Genomic DNA, 16640 nt, shown 5'->3' with positions numbered 1-16640 from the left:
GCTTCAGGGATTTAGCTGACAGGCATAGTCCTTTAGCTTCTGACTTGGGGGTGGATTGGGCCGCAGGTTGTATCGCAGGGTATGACTTTGACCAGGTTCCCGATGGTGTGGGGTGTTCCTGGTGGGGGTTTGCGTCGTTAGGGATCCATCTTCTGATTCCGGCAAACCTTCTTGTGTCCCTGCTGGCGAGTTATTTCCATCCTCTTGAGTCAGAGCCCTGGGCGATGCCTCCGCGTTTTCCAGCACTTCCGAATTGTTGGTTATCCCCGGGGGTACTACTTTGAACCACGAGGAGTTCCTCGACACTTCTTCTCCCTCCTCACGCACGGTCACCATGGTTCCCTTCGTGGCTGTCACAGTCCACGGTCCCGGTTCATAGGGCGTCTGGAACTTTCCTCCAGGACGTCTGTTCCGTATAACCACTTGGTCTCCCTGGCGCAGCCGTTGCGTGGTCGCTTTCCGGCGCTGACTTGTTCGCCAATTGTTTTGTCGCCTCCGTTCCTGGGTCCCCTCTGTGTCATTCGGGGTTGGTATTGTCCCCGGGACGGTGGGGAGGAGATCCCTGCGGTGTCCTTGGAACATGAGTGCCCACGGGCTTCTCTGTGTGGTGCAGTGAGGGGTCCCTCTATATTCCCGTAGGAAGTCATGTAGTCTCTGTTCAGGGTCTGCCTGTTCTACCATCGCTAGACGGAAAGTCTTGTTTAGAGTTCGCATAAACCTTTCGGCCTCTCCATTTGCTTGCGGCCATTGAGGTGTTATGCGCCGGTGCGTGATGCCTCTGGCCTTCAGGAAGGTGGCGAATTCCGCTCCCTGGAAGGGTGGTCCGTTGTCGCTTTTCAGTTCTTCCGGGTAGCCAAACATGGAGAATAGCTTCTCTAAGGCGGGTCCTACGTGTGAGAAAGCCGTGGAGTCGATCCTTTCAACAAACGGGTATTTCGAGTATGAGTCGATGGCCACTAGCGTGTGTCCATCTCCCGGGAAACTCCCAAAGTCCACACTTATTTTGGTCCAAGGCGTTGTGCAGGCCTCCTCCGTGATGATTGGGGCCGGCCTCTCCGGATCACTGGTCAGTTGGCAGGATAGGCAGTTTTTCACATAGTCCTCGACCATGGTCTCCAGCTCGGGAAACCACACCTTCTCCCGCATGCGGGCCTTCATCTTCGTGGTGCCTTGGTGGCCGCCGTGGGCCAGCTGTGTAGCCCGATGTCGAAGACGTTGTGGTACCACTAGTCGTGTTCCCCTTAGCAGCACACCATCATCCGTAGCACTGAGTTCATGACGGACGTGCCAGAATTTTGTGAGGGTCTCCTTGTCCACTGCCGTCCAGGTATCGGGAGGGTGTAGGTAGTTGGCCCACGTGCCTTCCTGAACAGCTTGTAGTGATCTCATGTACGGGCTGTCGTCAGCGGCCGTTTCTTTGATCTCATTGATGGTCATGCACAGGGGGCATGATGTGAGTGCTACCCATCGGGCATACTCCTCGCAGTCGTCATCGGAGGAGGACGGTTCCTGGGGGAGTGGATGGCGTGACAGGTAGTCCGCCGGGTTCTTGGCTCCTGGCCGGTATACCACCTCCATCCCATACGATTGTAATTGGATCACCCACCTTTCGATGCGTGGTGGTGGATGCGGGGCTGTGCCTTTGAAGAGGTGTACCAGGGGCTGGTGATCTGTAACCATGGTAAATGGGTGGCCTTCGAGGTACAGGTGAAAATGGCTACAGGCCCATTTGATCACCAGGGCTTCTCGCTCTATTTGGGCATACCTGGTCTCAGTGGGGGTCAGGGCCTTGCAGGCAAACGCTAGGGCCGTCCATTGTCCGGGCTCATGCTCCTGGGTCAGAACTTCTCCCAGGCCTACCGGGCTGGCGTCGACGATGACCTCGGTGCGTTTCCCCGGATCGAAGTAGGACAGTGTCGCGTTTTCCAGCAGGGCATCTTTGATGCTCCTGAACGCTTCATCTTCTTTGGTGCCCCACTGCCATACAGCGTCTGTTTTGGTGAGGGTTCGTAAGGGTTCGCTCTTGGTGGCTAGGCCCGGTATGAACCGGCCACAATATGTGGCCATCCCAAGGAAGCTCCTCACCTCCGTTGGCGACTTGGGCGCTGGTGCATCCTTGATGGACTTGGATTTTCTCGGGTCGACCTGAATTCCCTCCTGATTGAATATGTAGCCAAAGAATTCGATCGATGATTGAAAGAATTGACATTTGTCCTTGTGGAGTGTCGCTCCATGTTCACTCAGTCTCTTCAGGACGTTCTGCAGGTGTTTATAATGGTCAGATGCGGTGGATGAGTGTATTAGGATATCATCGCTAACGTTGATGACTCCTGGCAGTCCCGATAGGAGTTCTCTAATGGTGTTTTGGAACACCTCGGCTGCCGATGATATGCCGAAGTTGAGGCGTTTGTAGCGCCGTAGGCCGAGGTGGGTGCTGAAAGTGGTAATGAATCGGCTCTCCTCCGCAAGGGGCAGCTGATGATATCCTGCATTGAGGTCAATTTTGGAGAACCATTTTGATCCATTCACGTCGGCCTCTATGTCGTCCATGTTGGGCGTCGGGTGCCTCTCCCTCCGGATGGCTGTGTTTGGTAGTCGCATGTCGATGCATAGACGAATTTCGCCCGGCTGCTTTGGTTTCTCGACTATCACCATGGGCGACACCCACGGGGTGGGACCCGTCACTTTTTCAATTACCCCAAGGTTCTCCAGCTTCTCCGGTTCTTTCTCCACTAGGGGTCGGAGGTGGAATGGTATCCGGCGGTGGCGCAAGGCTGTGGGGGAGATCGATTTGTCGATGTGGAGTTTGATGGGGTCGCATTTGATGCACCCTAGTCCCTTGAACAGCTCGGGGAACCGCTACAGCAACTCGTCCACTTGGTGGGCTCGGATCCGGTTGGCAAAAGCTATCAATTTCAGATCCTCTGTCGTGTGGCTACTCAGGAGGGTATCAGCCTCCCGGTTGATGATGTGAATGGTTGCCGTTACCTCCTCCTCATCTGCCCGAACTGGTATCACGATCTTCCCCTTGAGGGGTAGGGGCGTATCTGCGCCATATGCGAAAATCCTCGTTTTGGACGGTAGGACCTCGGGGCGGGGACGTAGCTTGTTGAACTGCTGGAGTCCCATCACGTTCACGGTGGCCCCCGTGTCGATGATTGCCTTCACCTCGTTCAGTCCCATTTGCACCACACATGTAGGCTGTGGCCGCCTCCGCTGCTTGAGTTCCCGGGCAAAAGAGACGACATACGCCTCCTCGTCTTCCGAATCCGAATCGTCGTAGACCGTGGGCAGGTGTCTCTCTGACCTCTCCGGGCCCGGGTCAGCTAGTGACAGTTGGCGGACTGCTTTGGTGGGTGTCCACGACTTCTTGGGGTTCCTAGACTGGTTCTTCCTGCGGCAGACAGCTGCAAAGTGATTCGGGATTCCACAGTTCCCACACGTCTGTCCCTGGGCCGGGCAGTCCTTGGCTGCGTGTGGTTCATGGCCGCAGTATCCAAAGCGGGCTTGAGGTGATTTCTTCCGATACCCTTTTGGTGCCTGCCCACGTGTCCGAGGCCGCACCGCATCCGCGCGTTCCGTCTTGATGTTTTCCACTTTGATCGGGGTCTTATGTAGGGCCTGTTCCATGGCCGTCGCTCTGACAGCTGAGAGTTCGTGGGATCTGGCCAAGATAAGGATATCCTCCAGTGAGATTCCAGGCTTTCGGAGAATCTGGCCCCTCAATGTCTTATCCCGGCATCCCTGAATTAATTGCCTCCTTATGGCTCTGGGTTGATCCTCGTCGGTGGAACTGGCCAGTTCCCTGACGCGCGTGTGGAATTGGTCCATAGTTTCTCCGTCTCGTTGACGTGCCTGTCCCAGCTTGAAGACCTCGAATTCCACGTTCAATTGGGGATCGAAATGTCCGTTGAGGGCGGCAATTGCGGCAGCGTAGCTAGCCGCCGCGCCCGTGTTGGGGAGGTGTTTGAAAAGCCTGAAGATCTCGTCCCCTGCGTAGTGGAGTAGTAAGGATCTTTTCACTGCGTCGTCCGTCTCACGCGTGACCACAAAGTAATTCTCCAGTCTTTCTAGCCAGATTTTCCATCGAGGCGACGCCGTGGACGGGTCAACCGCCTCACTGAATGGCGGGAGGACCCCAGCTGCGGCGTGCTGGAAAGGAATATTTATGACAGGCGCTGCACCATCCCCATCCCCCATGGTGTCGACTCCCAACTAGGGCAGTGGTGTCTTCAGGTCTGGACAGTCTCTTCGGGGTTGCGCAGTAACCACGTGTACCTGAGCGATGATCTGCACCGTCCGCTCACCACGCGTCTCTGCTCCCTCCTGCGTCACGTGTGCCGCTTCTGGCAGGGCGCTGGATGGTCAGGACCGCTCCGGGCGAACCTCCGGGGCCTTCAGGTGATGGCAGCAGTCCCTCCAGGCGTCGTCGCACTCCCCTGGGCCACAGCAAGCCCAAAACGCATTGCACGCGAGATGCGTGAGGGTTAGCAGGGCGTTTTCAAGCTCCCACGCGAGATGCGTGAGGTTTGGCAGGGCGCCGGCTTCGCGGACCACGCGAGATGCGTGAGGTTTGGCAAGGCGTCGCAAACCTCGGGCCGGGACGCCGCAGGAACCAGCCGATGGCTCGCGCTCACACCGGAGGGCAGCCCGGGGGGGGTGGGGTCGCGCCCCAGTGGGCAAACAGGGCAGCAGCAGGGAGGAGTGCTCCAGAGGTGGTGGGCTCACAGGACAAGAGCCAGAGTGCACTCACATGGTCAGTGCCGCAGAAGGGAGCGAACCGCTCCGTAGGAATCAGGTGTACGGGCGAGGGTTGGGCCCCCTCCGCTCGTCGCCAGTGTAGTATTGTGCCAGACTGGGCCCCTTATGGTAATGAGCTAGCGAAGGGGTGGAGGCGCGCAGCATACACCAGTGAGCCTGACGCTGACTCTGTCGGAAGTGACGTGCCCGAGCGCACGCCTTCCTTTTATTACTTCCCCACAGGCCACGCCTGGCCTGCGGATGCGTGGATGCGTGCGTGAGTAAGCTAGAGTGCTAACAGCACTACAATGACCTCATGCATAATTTCGCAAGTCCTTTCACTGTGTTATCCTATAAGTATTCAGAGATGTCTACATTAACATCGATGTGCATTCTTAATGATGTCCTGATTATCCTCATTTATTTTCATACGTAAATTGTTCTTGAATTCACGAATAGATATATCCTATTCTCAGAAATGCTTTTCTTTATTGTTGTACCAGTGTGTCTTTTCAATCGATGCTAGGATCCATCACAGCAAACAGTGCTTTAAACTCTAAGATTTGCAGATTCACTTGTGCTAAGATGGGCCACTACGAAGCTATGTGCATTTCCAGTTTCTGTTCTGTGGTGTCACGTTTACATCTCTAAAAGTGCTTTATTTACAATCAAATGAAATGAAACCCAAACCTCTGCACTATAAATCAGATCACTAATGCCCAGTTTCTACTTAATTAATCTTTGATTTCTTTCATGTTAACCATCTGCAGAAGGATGTCAGCAGAGCTAACATCTTAAGAAGTACTTGGAAAGTCAGTAGTCCTTGCACTAAAAGGTAGGATGGCTGAAAATTCTACTCTGCTGGTGGAGTTCAGAGTTTTGACCACTCCGCGTTCTGCTTTGAATGCGGAGTTCCAGTAAAACTCCGCCAGCCGCCGAGGGACGGAGTTTTTTCACACAACCTCCACAACATTTTTAATTGGCAAGCACGAGTAAAAATTTGCACTCCTATTGTGAATTTCGGGCACTAGAATGTATCCCGGTAAGATTTCTCAATGCAGGTGTCACGACGGCTCACAAACGTTCGCGTTGAGCAAGCTGCCACTCGACTAGAAAATCTACTCGTGCAGCAGAAAGAAGAAGCGTTATCTGGTGCACCACGTGGTGTCATTCACACTTTTTTCACAGCACAGAACAAGCTCCTCGTGCTAAAAATTAGCGCGAGCAGCACAATTTGCCAAATTCTGCGTGCTCTCAGAACTACGCTGACTTTTGTTTCGCCCATCCCTCCTAAATATTTACTTTGCCAATACTTTTTGCACTGGCATTTTTTAATGCCAAAATATTCACCTGTGTATCAGGACTAATGCCAATGCATGGAAGGGGGGGGGGCATCATGGAGTGGGTTTTATATTGAAGATGAGCCATCCCTATGTGGCTGCTAATGCATATTCATGTGTGTGCAAGCCTCATGAGACATAAGTGGCCTTGTAGAAATCTTTAATATAGAGTTCATAAATAGCTGTCATCCATTACAGAAAGGAAAACTAAGTGGGGAAAAAGTGTGAGGGAGTGCAAAAATAACAGTGAGCGGCTCAGCAGTACTTTGCAGCTGCCAGGCCTTAGTTAAAAAACATAAGAGAAAAAAAATGTTTAAGAGAAGGAAAGTTGATAAGAGATATGTTCTCTCTTGACATCAGGACTCACAAATAGGAAAAGAAGAGAGGTGTGTGCAAGGCGGCTGAGACGTTGCATATATCTAGTGAGCTCATATTTGGTCTGATTATGCTGTAGTGTTTTTGTAGTCATGCAGCGAAAGAACGTAGACAGGAGAGTTTGAACTGGATCAGTTTCTCCCTGACAAACTAGCTGATTGTGCACTCGTTTGAGAGCACTGTTAATAGGTGTTTGGAAATTACCTCTGATCTAAACTTTTTTATCCCCCTTAAAGCACGGACCATGAGTAATGTTAAAGTAATTGGTCAGACATACACGTCACTCGAGACCATTGGTCTTGAAATACAGCACCCTTAGCAGTGAAAAGTGGAGATTCAAAATTGTACAATGGCAAAAGAATTTTAAAAGAATAAGGCCAAAGGCATAGTTCATTTCAAGTTGAACTGATCGCCGTTTCCTGTTTGAAAATATCGGAATATGAAGAGGCGCACAGTGCTTGTTTAGAGAGTGAACATGAGTCCTAGGTTGGAATCCTAGGTTGGAATCCTTCATGTGTGTGGAAGTTGAGAGGTATGGTACCAGCGTATTCTGAAGGGAGCAGACAAGTGGTGGTGGTATGGAAAAGCTAGGTTTATATAAAATACAACCTAGGCAGAACATTGCATAACAGGGGGCTGTCGTGTCTCCCACTCAGGTGTTCAGCCATGTAGCTTCTGCTGGGCACTGCACTTGGGTAAGGCAGCTTTGACACAGCGCAGCTGTAAAAATTGTCTGTAGGTAAACCGGGTTCCCTGACCAGCGGATACATGTAGTAAGATACATTCAGATATAATCACCATGGATTTGGATTTAGCCACAGTAGCTGTGTTTGAGGGCTGGGAGCTACAAAGGTGGTATCAAAGTCTTTCTGAGCATGTTAAGCATACTTGTCTCCTTTTGGGGTTTGAGATGCAGTCTTTGGTGGAAAATGGTTTGCCCTCATAGTCCAATTCATGGAAATTATGAATGTCCTGAAAGCTTGAATTAATTCCAGTTCCCCTGAATCAAGAAATATCTTGAGGCATCTTATACAAAAGAAAGTCTGCATTCTGAGTGAAACGTATTCTTTCGACAGCAGCATTGTGTCCATTTAATCCATTGTTTTGCACTGGAGCTTTGCCACCATGCTCCAATGAAGAGGTAGAGTGCTAGGATTCTGTAATGATTACAAAGAAGATTTACAATTGGACACCATATTGATAAAAGCCTTGTGTTAATGCTATTGTTTTTACAGTTTATTCTTAATGGAAGAGCTTCCCCCACCTGCATCCGGAATCCCTTTTCCTCATCTGTTTCCTGCGAACTTACCCCCAGATTCATCATGCTCCTCTTTTGCGAGTCCTTAATAGCGATTATTAAGGAATCGCTATTAAAGACTCGCAAAACGGGATGTATGTAGAAATCTCAACATTTATAGCGATTTCTACATCTTCCTTATTTGCGATTCGCTAATTGCTAATCGGAAGTAAGGAATGACTCCCCATTCATTCCTATGGGCCATAGGAATGAATGGGGAGTCAATCCTTATTTGCGATTAGCCATTAGCGAATCGCAAATAAGGAAGCGATTTCAAGGGTGCCAGGGTGTCCAAAGGACACCCTGTAGCACCCCACAAATGGTGATTTACACTGGTGTTGCGCACACACATGTCCAAAGTACATGTGTGTGTGTGTGTAACATCCAACTTAGAAAAATGCACTAAAGTGCATTTTTCTAAATTTTCTCTATTTACCACGAAGTCAGACTTCGCGGTAAATAGCGGCCAAATATTGCGAATTCGCAATTCTAAAATGGTTCATGAATTGCATTTAAGGAATCTCAAATAGAGATTCCTTAAATGCAATTCTTCGCAATTTAGCGATTTAAACATTTGCGATTTTTGCATTTGGGATGATGAATCCTAAATGCAAAAAAAGCGCCTGCAAAGGGCCAGATTCGCAGAATCTGGCCCTTTGCGAGCCGATTTTTCCTTCATGAATCTGGCTGTATGATCCTACCTGTCGCGTTACTTTAATAGATTTATTTATATATATATATATATATATATATATATATATATATATATATATCCTATTGGCGGTCATCAGTAGGTAGTCGAAGTTAGGACCTAGTTTCCATAGGGAAAGTATTTTCTGTTTTGCTATTAACTTTGATGCGGTTAGACAAATCTTTACAAAATGTTTAAAACTAGCAGCTGCTGTCTGGAATGTGTCGAGGTGATTTGTCAAGTGGGGGCTGAGTAAAATGGGGTGGTCCCAAAACACATTTTACCCGTGCAATTTCCCATATGGATTTTAGACAAAATTACAGCCTGAACTGCCGATTACACCTAATTTGGCAGAAAGCTAGAGCTTGGCCAGAAACATTGCTTTTTGTAATATGTTATAAATCTATTCAGTAGTTTTGCAGGTATTAAAGGAAAAAAGATTTATGTATATCTTTAGAAGTGGATCCACCATGGAGGGTCCGTGGATCCATGCACTAATAGCAATGCCGTGATTTGCTGGCCGCAACCTGAAAGAAATGTTGAGGCTGCCATTTTGTCAATTTGGACACTGCTTCGGGGGTATGGAGATACTGTGTTAATATAAAATAAGGGATCAGGATAGAGGTATCCTGACTCCATGATGGGACTGATGGAGGGGTCTGTGAGGGACTCCTCGTGGGCAAGAAATTGTCCAAAATGTCTTTTTTTTTTTTTTAGGGGGAGTGCTGAAGAATTAGTGGACCCACTGTGGCACTCAGCACGACCCCACACAAATCTGTAATGGATCCAGATCTCAGTTAAAAAAAAATACTCCCACTCACACATTCACTAACCCACCCACACATCCATTCACACATACATATAGCCACTCACACACCCACTAAGAAACCCAGAGAAACCCTCTCGCACCCACATAAACACCCACACAACCACTCACTCAGTGACACATGCACTGACATACCTACTACACACCCACTTACACAACCACTCACTCACTCACTCACACCCAGTTTACAGGTACATTATTGTTAGGAAATAACATTAAATACAGTAAAAATTCACTGAATAAAACACAGGTTACAGGGATGTTATAGTTGGGAAATGGAATTAAAAAACCTTAGAAATTCACTAAATAACCAAAGGTTACAGGGGCATTCTAGTTAGTCAGATTGTACACACCTAAAACCATAGAAATTCAGCCATTATAGTCAATTATCTCAAATAACTGATTACGTCAAACTCGCAGTGGCAGTACACCGTATTGCTAATTACGACTTATACGGTTGCATCAGTGGTGGACCGCCTGCTGCGCCAGGGACCAGTCGTTCCCTGGCGGTGGCGCAGGAGTGCCACAACGCAATATGCTGAGCAGGGACTGGCGCAGTCCCGCTCTGCATATTTCGAGTAATTGCACCGCCAGCAGTGCAAGAACAAAAGGGGCCGTACAGGGCTCCCATGTCCCCCACACCATGGGGATACATTCAGGGGGGTACAACATGTGCCCCCCTGTCTGTATTCGCCCCAGTTCCAGCACGGCATGGATGTCACCGTCCATGCCGGGATGGAACATTTTGATCGTTCCCATTTCGGTTCCTGTTCTCAAGACACCACCATGGGAAAGCCCAAAGAACCGCTTACCATATTACAAGTTGCACATTTTCAACTCATAATACGGTCGGGGTGCTTGAATCAGGCCCTATAATCCCAGCCCTAAGGTAACTATAACCATGCCCTCGCCATACACTGATACCCCACATAATCCATCACTCATGACATCTTCTATTACATCATTGGTAATATTACTGCAACATGTATATCAACATGAAACCATCACCTATGACTGACTAAGACACCTTGAAAGTTACAGACAGTAATCATTTTGAAATCTTACACCTCCAACTAAATTGTTGAGATTCTAGCCATAATGGATCACCCTTTGGTGACCTTATCATGGACTTCTCCTTTGTGCAAAGATAAAGTGGAACTCTGCCAATTTATGATGATCCTCCTTTAAAACATAAAATGCCCTTTTAAGGTACAAAATCAGATTCTGTGTACTATTCTCAATTTCAGAAACAGAAATGATAATTCTGCATTATGGACCAAGTACTAATTTCTCATTGATTTGTCAGATCGAATATAAAAAATTAATTGACCCACAAGCATAAAACCACAATAAAAGTATTGTAAAAGTCATCTGTGAACATACCAATAAACATCAAATATAGCAATAGTCAATCCATAAACAACCAATACATGCAAAGTATAAAATCAGAAAAAAACAATTGCAACTTAATATCAATTTTAAGACCCATCAGCACAAATAAATTACTCCTAAGACTGCACGGAGGATGCTAACTGTGCGATGAAGCCACACTATGCAGTTGAATCGGCACGGCAAATACAAACATGTAGATACTGCAGATACCACAAGCAAGCTGGAATTTCTTTTACAAATTCATAACACATGTAGACGGTTTGTTAGCCCCAATGATTGACAAATAGGGGTGATGCAACAGCGGGATCTTGGTTTGGTGGTTTGGTGGTTTGCTGGGCAGAAGACCAACAGATGCTCTTAGATTTCTATAGGGTAACTGCACATTAGGCACAGTTTAAAATTGTTCCAAGATGAGGTGAAAGCAGCCATAGGCAAAATGCCATATCTGAATTTCAACATATACACCCTCACAGGCTTTAGATTTATTAGATCAAGAAATTCTTCTGCCCTAAATACGTTTTTGTGGAGAAAGAAGGATTTGGACTGACTGCCCGTAAGGGCTGATGTTTCGTTTTGATTGATATACTTGGCCCAGAATCTATTCTTCACAACACCGTCAAGGATGTGCATATCTAATTAGGGTTGTAACAACACTCGTTTTGTCCTACATAAATCAGAGCTTGTTTGACATAAGTCAACCAGCGCATCCTGTGTCTATTACAGCAGCTAATAACACCAGTAAGGGCATCTCAATAAGGTGACAGCTCTGTGGTGCTCCATATCTGTAGCTAAAATAGGATAAACCTTATCCTGTTCCAATGTTGGTTTTAGAGCATGGTTTTATCTCAAAAGCAAAAGAGGAGTGCTGTGACCTAGGTTAAAAAGTTATTTTCACATACCCTCACAGTAGACGTGCTTTAACAAACCAAAAAGTGCAGCACTTGGGATCTGGGCAGTATAAATCTTCAATGCAGGCAAAATGAGGTCAATGGAGGTCCTTTTAACGAACCTCACCAGTGTCGAAGCCCTGTGCTTTATCAGTTTGGGTCTCTTAAAGATTTGGGATGACCAAGAATCTTGGTCAGATAATCTAATCTAGATGAAGTCATATTCTCTGACGCTTTCCAAAATATTAGTTCCCAAGTGCATGGACCCCCTAAAATGTTTCTGTTAATTGTAGGACATACATTTGGTTTTTAGCACATTGATTTCCAACCCATTCGACATGCAGAATTGTGAGAATCTGAGGGCATGTAGCTCCACTGCAGTTTTAGAAATTAAGAGGGTTTCTTCAGCATATAAAAATGCGGACACCTTTTGGCCTACTAAGACATAAAATCATTAGTACAGTCTGAAAGGGTGCATATACAGCTATTAATAAACAAAAGAGAAAGAGTTGGAGCCAGTATACAACCCTGACACAATCCTTTATTGACACTAATTATTTTGTAAGTTCGCAGTAATGGTATCAATGTATCCGGGCATAATTGCCTTCATGGAGGCATATTATAATATTGCGAAGGTTAATAGGAACACCCATAGTAATCAGTACTTTCCAAAGCTTAACTCTAGGGACCATATCGCATGCAGCACAAAGTTCATTAAAAGCAACAAACATGATCCGACCACTGATAGCAATAGTTTTCCACTTGGTCAACAAGAAGCGGAAGACTTGATCCTCAGTACCATTCTTAGGTCTAAACCCCGCTTGCAGGTATGTCAGGATATCATTAGCTACGATCCACTCCGATAACTTCGCAAAAAACTGTTTGCAAAAAATCTTTTGCAAATTTTCTTAGAGCTAATGGGGTGATAGTTGCTGGGAAGGTATCACCAACCTATCCTGAAGATCAGAATGATCTCAGCACCCTTCCATGTTAGGGGGCCCGGAGCTCCTGCTGCCATCGCATTCAGAACCAGATTAATATGAGAGACCAAAATAGTAGTATCCGAGTTGAACAGGTCCATTGCTATCTTATCCAACCCTGGGGCCTTTCCCTGCTTTTCGGACATAACTGCTTCTTCGGAATCAGCTAGTGAGAACATAACCGGAAGCAAGACAGGTCCCATACTTGCATGCACCACAGGCCCAGTCTAGTTGTCCTCTAGCTCGACGACCGCAGCTTCAAAAACAGCTGATGGCGCTGACGCGCAGCGAACGTGCCGGTGGCGCGCCAAAGGCAACCCCATCTGTGCCCGTTCACGCTCATCTGGGCACCAGGGTCAGGACCCCTGGTCGGGTACTGACTTATTCTGCGAATGAGCTTTGGGCACTGAAAGTCAGATGGACATGGAGGCAAAAGATGGGCTAAAGGAGGGAAATCTCCTGGAAACCAGGGTGGGTGGCAGGACCAAGAAGACCTTGGGGTTTCTTCCCACGAAAGGGTGGAGCATGATGCCCTATCAGGACTTAAAGTAGTGGCCTTGAACAACCAGTCGCTACAAAAACACTGCTTAGAGGTCTTCTCCCTCCTTCAGGTGGGAGATATAGACGTCCTAGTTGTCTCTGAAACCTGGTTGGAGGAGTCGTCTACCCCAGATGTCATTGCGGCTCTCCCGGGGGACTTTGACGTCTTTTGGCACAATAGACAGGTAGAAATGAGGGGGGGGTAGCCATTCTTTTACAACAAACAGCTTGTGGTAACACAAATTGTGGCTGAGAGTGTGCACAGTGCAGACATCGTAGGGGTAAAAATTGCCACCAAGTCCCTTTGTTTAGCCCTTGTGGTAGCTTACCGCCCCCCACGGCTAACATCTAAGTTCAATGAGGCTTTCTCGGAAATTATTAGCAATCTTTGCTCCTGCTCCTGGTACCAATGCCTCCTAGTGGTTGGAGATTTTAATTACCAGTGGGATATTCTTCCAAGAGAGCTTCCGGCCAGTCAATTTGATAGTGGAGAAGTGTGGCTCAATGATTAGAGCAGGCAGACCTTGATGCAGAGCTCTGGCCAGGGACCTGGGTTCGATTCCCGCCTCGGCGGGTCTCCGGCTCATTAATTCCCCTGACTGGATATTCTCGCCTCAGTGCCTGTTCTGATCATGGGTCCCACGCTGCAACTCTGGGCAATAGCTTGCTTAGTCTCCACAACGGCCCCAAAAGCGCTGGGATGCCTGGCTGCACCTGGGGGGTACCCAGGAGTGGACATTTCCCAGGAAAGCCAGGAAGGGTTCCTAAGCGGTATACGGACAGCGCCGGGACACCTCCGGTGGAGGTAGCTGTGCGCTTTACAAAATTCCGACATTACATGGTGCAATGAGTGCGATGGGACTCACTCAGCTGGTGGTCACCCCCACCGAAGTAAAGGGCCATATTTTGGACCTGGTTTGGAACTCTGTGCCACAGACGACCCTTACCGACATTAGCCCTTGCCCCTGGTCAGACCATTGTTTAATTAGCTGTTGGGTCCCGCTGACCAGCCAACTGCTTTGTCTCCCTTCCAAGTGGAGAATGGTGCGCAGTTGGAATAAGATTGAAGCAGACAACCTAATTGGTGCTCTGTTCAATAGCCACCCAAATGTAGCCTTATATGACAATCTTGATCAGGAGTGTGCAGCGCTAATGGGAAATTTATGTAGAGCTATAGATCAGGTGGCACAGATTCAGACGGAAAGATTAAGAGATCAGGACAAGGGAGGCCGCTGGTATAACGATGATCTGCGAAAGAGGAAACAAATACTCCGCTAAGCTGAAAGATGATGGTGTAAACTATACCACCCAGACGCACTTGCACACTACAAAGCCCTGCTAACGCTACACAAAAAGGCCATAATTGCCAGGAAGGGCGAATACTATGAGGCCAGAATAGCGAAGGCCACCAACAAACATAAGGAAACTTTTCAAATTCTCAAGGAGCTTAGTCAGAAGTCAGAACAAAAATTGGCAGCTTAGGCAATGGACTGCAATACATTTCAGGACTTCTTCTTCCAGAAAGTCAGGGATATTCTCACTGAGATAGACAACAGCCGAAAGTATCAGGCGGATCCGGATCAGACCCCCTTCTGTAATCCAGATGTGAGGCTCACTACCTTTCCTAACCTAAATCTAGCCCAGGTATCATGGCTGATGAATGGGGTCAAATCAGGCTTCCCCGCCGAACCCCTGTCCACCAAGGATCTTTCGTATTGCCCTTACTGGGCTAGAAAGTATGATTCTTTCGCTACTCAACCACTCCTTGGAGACAGGCTATTTGCCATTAGCATGAAGGAACCCAGAGTCACCCCTCTCAGAAAAAGCCAAGGGCGGATGTGGCCAACCTTAAAAACTATAGGCCCATCTCCCAGCTTCCCTTCTTGGCAAAGATTATGGAGCAACATGTCCTCACAATATTGTCATCCTTTATTGAGGAACATAACCTACTCCAAGGAAGGCAGGCTGGCTTCAGGACCCATCACAGCACTCAATTTATGATGGTGGCCGTGCTCGATGAGCTCAGAATTGGAGCTGATAATAAAGACATGAGCGCACTGATTCTGTAAGATCTGTCGGCAGCATTTGACACAGTCAACCACGCACAACTCCTGCTTAGAATTGCTAATTTGGGCATCGGTGGGCTGGCTCTTCAAGTCCTTTCTGTCAGGATGGTCCCAGGGGATCCAACTGGTTGACCAAATATCAAAAAGGGGTGACCTTACCTGTGGAGTCCCTCAGGGCTCAGTTCTGTCCCCTCTTCTCTTTAATGTTTATCTGCAACCATTAGTGGCAGCACGGTATGGACTGCCAAGTATTTAATTATGCAGATAACACCCAACTTATTCTGCAAATTAATAACTCCCCGCAAGCTCAGTCTAGTGCTCAGAACATCCTCAGATACACAGTGAACTGGATGACAGCCAGTTCACTAAAGGTTAACCCGGACAAGACTGAGATCCTTGTAATATCCCCTAAGGGGAACCACTGGAGTGACCTTTTTTGGCCGCAGGAGCTTGACATCGCCCCGAGGCCAGCACATGTTGTTAAAAGTCTGGGCATTAAGATAGATGCTAACCTAACCTCTCCTTGACCAATCAAGTGTCCTAGGTGGTTTGCACCTGCCTAGGTTTATTGCTACAGTTGTGCAAGTTGGCCCTCCTGCTTTCACCTACCACTCTAAAATGTATTGTATCTGCCACAATTGTGTCCAGACTCGACTATGGCAATGCTTTATACATTGGCCTCCCAGAGAAATGAATCAGCAAGATGTAGGTGATCATGAACGATGCAGCCAGGCTGATTTTCAGGCTGCCTAGACGGGCTCATGCCACCCCTTTGCTGCACAAATTACATTGACTCCCTGTCAAACAGAGAGCCAAGTTTAAGGGCCTCTGCATCGCATAGAAAGCCATTTATGGCCAAGCCCTGGGCTATATAATGCAGCATCTGTTGAACTATGTTCCGCAACGCACATTGCGATCATCCACAGCAGGCTTTTTGTCCCTTCCAAGAGTTAAATTGCCATCGAAAGGCGGCCGAGCATTTTCGGTTTTAATCCCTCGAATCTGGAATGAACTCCCAGAGAACCTTCAGAAGGACTCTGTTCTCCTTTCCTTTAGGAAAAGTCTTAAGACCTGTTTGTTTAGGGAAGCCCTGGTTACAGTACATTTTGCTGGCCTGCATGTTCCTGGGATTCCGGTGGCTACCTGAGCTTTCTCTACAAGCGCTAAGAGACCTGCAGGTGATCATGCGCTATATAAGCTACAATTAACATAACAAAACATAACAAGACTCCCCTAGTATTGGCTCATGTGAGGATGAATAAAGGGATTTAAAGTGGTCAGACCAATCTCTGGGTGTACCTCTGGAATCGTTGCATGCTCTTTACCCCCTGACAAACAAGGTGGCAGAATATTTTAAGCCTTTTTCCTTAGCCACATCAAGAAGATCTTCACACTTTCTCCTTTCTCAGACAGATTTAGCTTGCTTTTGGCTTTCCTATAGAAATCTGTAGCTTCCCTGATCTTAAACCTGTCACCTAACCTCTGCGTAGCTGAAAGTTGAAAGTA

General features: G+C 47.7%; 1 protein-coding gene across 6 annotated transcripts in view; it reads left to right on the top strand.

The window, feature by feature from the left end:
- Positions 1-16640, top strand: part of TBC1D1 (TBC1 domain family member 1) — a 990385-nt gene that overhangs the window by 790560 nt on the left and 183185 nt on the right. The window lies entirely within an intron of this gene.

Source organism: Lissotriton helveticus, chromosome 2_2, assembly GCF_964261635.1.
Source record: "Lissotriton helveticus chromosome 2_2, aLisHel1.1, whole genome shotgun sequence".
Classification (NCBI taxonomy): domain Eukaryota; kingdom Metazoa; phylum Chordata; class Amphibia; order Caudata; family Salamandridae; genus Lissotriton; species Lissotriton helveticus.
Note: the sequence above shows the minus strand (reverse complement) of the source record. Positions and strands in the feature narration are given on the sequence as shown.